This window comes from Lichenostomus cassidix, chromosome 3 (genome assembly GCF_008360975.1).
Source record: "Lichenostomus cassidix isolate B80296 chromosome 3, HeHo_3.0, whole genome shotgun sequence".
NCBI lineage: Eukaryota > Metazoa > Chordata > Aves > Passeriformes > Meliphagidae > Lichenostomus > Lichenostomus cassidix.
The window spans coordinates 60,437,546-60,443,708 of NC_139483.1; positions in this window are offsets into that span (position 1 = coordinate 60,437,546).

A 6,163-nucleotide genomic window follows, 5' to 3' on the forward strand; every position below is an offset into this window, starting at 1 on the left:
TCCAAGCCCTTCAAAAACAAGGGAAGAACCTGTTGAGTTAATTTTCTGGGTAGCCAGTTTTTCAGTCTTAGGTTGGCTGGACTTGTGAAGTTTTGCTGGGGTTTCATGGTTGCTGGCAACGTGACTAGGCAAGTATTTCACAGAGTCATTTAAGGACAAAAAAAGCTATCCTAACAGAACACATTCCAGCAGATGACTAACTTTTAAAAATACATTTTGGTACTTGCTCATATAAACCTACATCACATACAAAATTGTAATGGATGGGAAAATGCACCACTGATATCTCTTTCCCTACATTCAACAAGCATATTGTTCAGTAAAGACATGTTCAAATACTTCTTGTGAGAGATATTCTAAGCCTTAGAACATAGGGTATGATAAACACTTCTTCTGAAATAATGGTGTAACTGATCTGCTGCTATTTTATACTTCAGGAGGTTTGAGTAGACCACACGGTGCCTTCTACAAAGATCTCTGGTATTTTAATAATAGGAATATTTTCATTGATTTTTATATTAGCACCATCACATAGCCTAGTTATTAATCACTTCATCAACCATTAATTAACTGAATAACTAGTGCTTTAAAATCTGCATCTTGTTAATATACAGTAAGTCAGCTTCTAAGTATGGGAGCAATTCATGTTGAACTATTTCCCTTGTATTTTTTAACAGATTGAGTGCTTTTCCTAGACTCAAAATATCCAGACTTAGTGGCTCCCACATAAAAAATAAAATTGTTCAAATGGCAATGCTGCAAAACTCCAGTTCAAAGGGTAAAATATTTGCAAATTGTTCCAGCAATAATAAATGTAAATTTTGCTGTGACCACTTGGTGTCATCTAGTCAGAGCTAGTTAGTTTCTTATTCTAGACTTGGTTTTAGTGTTAAAAAATCACACTTAATCTTGATTATCTGACACTCATAGGACCAATACTAGCTCTTATTTTCTCCACGTGAGCTCCTCAGAGACAGCATTGCAGTGTCACCAGAAGACCACCAGCCTTAACAACTGTATTCCCTCTTAGAAAAGCTGCTTTGGGGGCAGACTGAGGCACATGACTGAGACTTTTTGCCCTGACTGCAGAGATATTTTTCTGCCAGTGGTGCTGGAGAGCAGACGGGTGAGTACATCCTGCTTACTCTAGCTGAGATGAAACGCAAGGATTCAGTGTCCAGCAGACAGCACTGGTAGGTGGTACAGGTGCAGCCTGCAGGAGCTCCCATGAAAATCTGGTTTCAGCTCAGGACAGCTCTTCATTCACCCTGCAGCTTGAGCCCTCTACCTCTTTGCTAGTCTGCTAGTGACAGAAAAATATTCAGCCCTTGAATGAGACAAACAACCCCAGATCTCTGGGGAGAAGCATATTTCTCAAGAATTTGGTGTGAGGTGGAACACTTGGAATACTTTTTTTCTTTGTAAAGAGCCTTCTCTGTTCTGCTCTCCAGTTGGGTGATCCTGCATTGAGTTACACCCAGCTAATGTGTAATTGCTTGGAACTGGATCCAAGGCTTGGAAAATCTTTTCATGTTTAAATCTGTACCTAATCAAATATCCTCTCACACTGCAAGGAGCAAGAATGTAGAGCAGAGAGGGGGAATATTTCCCATTGACAGAAATGAAAGACAGTGTTTTGGTTTGGTTGCTTTGCAGCCACTTAAATTCAGTTTACCAGGAGTCTTAGAGAGAGGATGCTTCTGAAAGGGTTTTAATTGTTTCATATATCACAGTTTGCTGTGTTTTAAATATTTATGTCAATTACCTTTTCTGCTGACAGACTAAGAAACTTTATCCAATCGTGTCTGGTGCTGCTTACCACAACATTGTAATATGGAGAGTAAAATGGAACTGGGAAAAAAACCAGAGGTAGAATTATGTACAATTAGTAACATACAACAAATGAGCAGTTAGTTACTTATAAAAAAGAAAATGGTCACACCTTGTCAGCACTGCAACAATCCAGTAAGTCAAAGATCAGATCATTGCAGATTGATGTTGACAAATGGGAGGGAATTCATATAAAATAACTCTGTTGGACTTTAAGAACTGGTTTATGGGAAAGGTTAGGACACCTAGATAAAGCCTGTCTGTCTAGTTCCTTGCATAACAGTAATGAATGTGACACACAGTGCTGTGTGGTGAAGGGTTTAGTGGAAGTTGAGGGATCCAGTAACCACTTACAAAGTTGTAGCCTGTAAGCATGAAGAAAGGAAAGAAGTGGGTAAGGATTGCTGAAGGAGCACAAGTGCTCAGATGAAAAGGAGGAAAGCTCATGTCAAACACTAGGAAATATTACCTCCTGTGAGAACTGTCAGGCTGTGGTCAGGAGTTATACAAAACCCCTTAGCTGAGTCATTTACACTGAATTGTAAAAAACACTCTAGAAAATATGCTGTATTGGCACAGAGCAAGCCAAGATCAGGAACAACCAGCCTACACCCTGGTTTCCTTTTTCCCAAGGGCCCTTTACTGCTAGTGTGGTAGATATTAATTGACTTAGCAAGAAGCAGAACAGGGATGACTGGAGGCAAAGAAGGAAGATTCAGTACATGGGTTTTGTTCATTGTGGGAGTTCAGCATGGCTGCTCTTATGCACGTGCAGTAGCCCCATGGACATGGCACATCACAAGGGTGACTGGCAGGAGCCTCATGTGCCTTGTCCCTCAATGAGCTGCTTATCAGCCCCCATCTAATCTTCCCTGTATCAGTGATCAAAGGGGTCTGCATCAAGAGGAAACTCCAGGAGAAACAATGGGGCAACCCAGGGAATCTGCAACAGCTGCTGCTATTGCGTCCATGCTAAGGGCTGGTTGTGCCTGTGGAAGGGGAATGAGAGGCAGGAGGCTTGCAAAGACATGTCACCTTGCCACACTGATGTGTTTTCACCCCTTTCTACCACCACCACCACAGATTTCCCACATTTTTAGTTAAGAAGAAAAACAGTTGACTGTGTCACTCCGTACATTTTATGTTTCCTTCCTTTTTTGTATTGATAAGGCAGGAGTTACAGGGTTTTAGGGGGAAGCTCTATGGCAGTTGCAAGCAGCCTGGAAAAAAGAATTGCTCTCTTGGGAGCCTCAGGAGAAAGCTGCAAAGTGAAAAATATTGTTCTCTGCTGCATGGAAAATGCTGGATGAACTTATTCATCCTGCTGAGGTCACCATGAAAGCTTGGTGGTGCCCAGCTGCACCCATCATGCACATTTAGTTATTTACTTCTCCAAGAGACTTCTTTCCATGGCTTTACCCCTTCATGGCCAGCATCATGGCCAGCATTATGTTCACCTGGCTAAACTTAATTTAAAACACAGTTTTAGCATCAACACTGTATAGTGAGGGAATATTTTTGATTTTATGAAGTCTCAATACTCAGTCTGCATTTGTTGGAGAGTCTTGTTTTTAATTTTATTTATGAAGGCCACCTCAGAGTACACTGAAGGTGATTAGCACCTTCTATAGTTCTATATAGCACCTATAACTCCATCATAGCAAAATGTCACCAAAGACACAAAGAGTTAAGCACGTTAAGGATTTTAATGTGCTTTATATTTACAGTAAGCTGCAGAAATGTTTTCTCTTGTGGAAAATGCTATTTTATTACATAGCTGGGCATGGGTTGGCCTAAGGATTCACAATGGGACACTGAAGTTTTGACTCTCAGCATTGGCTGGCAAAGCCCATGTCTTTGAGCTGGGCTCCCAGGGACATGCAGGCATGCTAAGGGGAGGGCAAAGTGCCTCTGAACAGCAGTCACACTCTGGGAAGTGTGGCATCATGTGTCATGGATGTAAATGATGTGTACATGTTGCTTAGCAGGCTAGTAGGACACACCGTGGGTATATCCAAGCTCCAGACCTTTCTGGATCTCTGAGGCAGAAGCCAGGCTGCTGTAGGACACATGCTGAACCTCTCCCCTCAAGGTAGACCCCAAAGCATCCCATGCTCAAAGTTTTCAGCAACACAGCCAGCCTGGTCTGAGGTGAGTGATGGAGAGACTGGGCTTGCCCTGGACAGAGATGAGGGAGAAGAAAAATACAAATAAGAGGCAGAGAGCTGCGGGAGAGCCCAGCCTGCTCCTCCTGCTCAGGAGTGAATGCCTGGTGTAAGGGGCAGGGACCCTAGCAGCAGGTGCTGGTCATGCCAGGCCAATTGGAAAACCCAATTTCTCGGGTCCATGCCACCAGCAGAACAGATCACAGGGCTGCCATCCTCTCCTGAGCTGCACAGTGCTACAGCCAGTCCTTTGGAAAACAGCCAGGCTTATCTCTTTCTCTACAAATCTACTTAGAGACGAAGTGCCTGTTCCTTCCACGCCTCAGAATTGATGGATGTGGGAGAGGATATCCACTTTCACTTCCACTGAAGTCATGGCCTTTTAGGATGACTGTAAAAAAAAGAAAGACTTGCTCTTTGCATGGACAGCACTCTGAATGAGACCTGCTGCCAGCCTGGTATGGAGAAGGAATATTTCCTGACTTAGTGACATGTGACCTTGAGCCCAACCAGTACAAACCTTCCCCTCTAGGTATTTAGAAAGTAATAACTCTTAATTAGAGTACTTTAAACTTCTCAAGTGTTTAAATTTTAGATATGTTGTGACCTAGGGATCTCTTCTCTTGTGATTTGTTACAGCAGGGGAGGTCAGATTCAGCCAGAGACTTTTTGCACGTGTGAATATGTGAGTTGCAAGATGGTGGGATGTTCTGCAGAAGACATCCTCTTGCAGTGTCTTTTGCAGAGTGTGTTAAATTCTCACTAAAATGTAAAGGACAATCCCTTTTCTCTCTGTCAGGCTTACAGGCTGGGTAGCAAAAAGTGGAACTGGAAATTTTAAAATTTTAATGGGGTCTGCGGACTGTTCATTTGATAATGTATTTTTACCAGAACATGATAGGTATCCCATTCTGGGAGAAATATGCAATAAAAACTCCAGTGAATAAACACAAGTTTTTGCTTTCAACACTCTCCTCCTGGACTCCTGCTGTCAAGTGGCTGCAGAATTCAAAGAGATTATTTTGGCGGTTCCAAAAATCTGTCATACAGATCTGAGTTTTTTTCCTTGTATTTGTCAATGTGTGACTAAGCACAAGTATTACAGGAAACATGGAAATGTTTCGTCTTTAAAGAATGGCTGTGGAAAAAGACCTCCTACTGATTAACAACTGTTGTTTAATAAAATAATTTTCGGATGTCCAAATTGCTGATTGTTCCAGTGAGGGTAACATTCTGACCAGAAGGGATCCCACCAGTCCCATGTCATCAGCCTGTGTGCACTGAGAAGAGCCTTTTCTGCAGCCATTTCCTGCTTCAAAACAATGGAGCATGAGAGATGCCCATCTTTGCTCCCCAAACTGCTTAGCCCAGTCCCTAGGGCAGCATCAAAACCACAGGAGACCAAACTAGGAGAGGAGCTGGAGTGTGAGGATGTGTCTTTGTTTCAGAGATGCAACCCACTGGATGAAAGCCCAGCTAGGATGGGAACAGAGAGGGTCTCCAATGCTTGCTGGGGCATTGCGGGTCAGTGTGGGTGTATCAGGAGCTGGCTGGAAGGAGAGCAGAGAGGGCCAGGGACCCACAAGAGGCTCACCAGGAGCTTCTCTATTCTGAATTTCTCCCTCCATAGCAGGGACCAAGCCCAGCTGCCCTTACGCTGTCCTCTGCAGGGCTGGCACTCAGGGCCCACTGCACACACTGCAAAGCCGTGGCTGGCACTGGGGGTGCTTTGCTGTAATTGTGCTCATCCAAGTGCTCACACACACACACACACACACACTATTTCTGTTACATTTTGTGGCTGTTCTTGCCGTGCTGTGAGGCTTTGATCTAGCCTGTTTGCCGTGTGAAGTGGCAGAATGCTGCTGCATGGCCTTTCACAGGTGATGTGGGCAGTGCTGCAGCCCATCTCTCTACCTTGAACCAGGGTCTCATTCAGAGTGTCATTCAGGTCTGACACATCCCTACCAATAAATACATGCTCCCTCTGACAGTTTCTTTATGGACACAGTACTTTCAGCTCCTTGCAGCTGGGTATTCTTATGCTAAATGTGGCTGAAGGCAGCAAATTAATGTCACTGCCCATTTTTAATGTTGGTTTGTTTGTTTTGGTTTTTTTTATAGGCAGCCAGCAGATGTGAGCAAGAGCTGCTTATTGACATTAATCA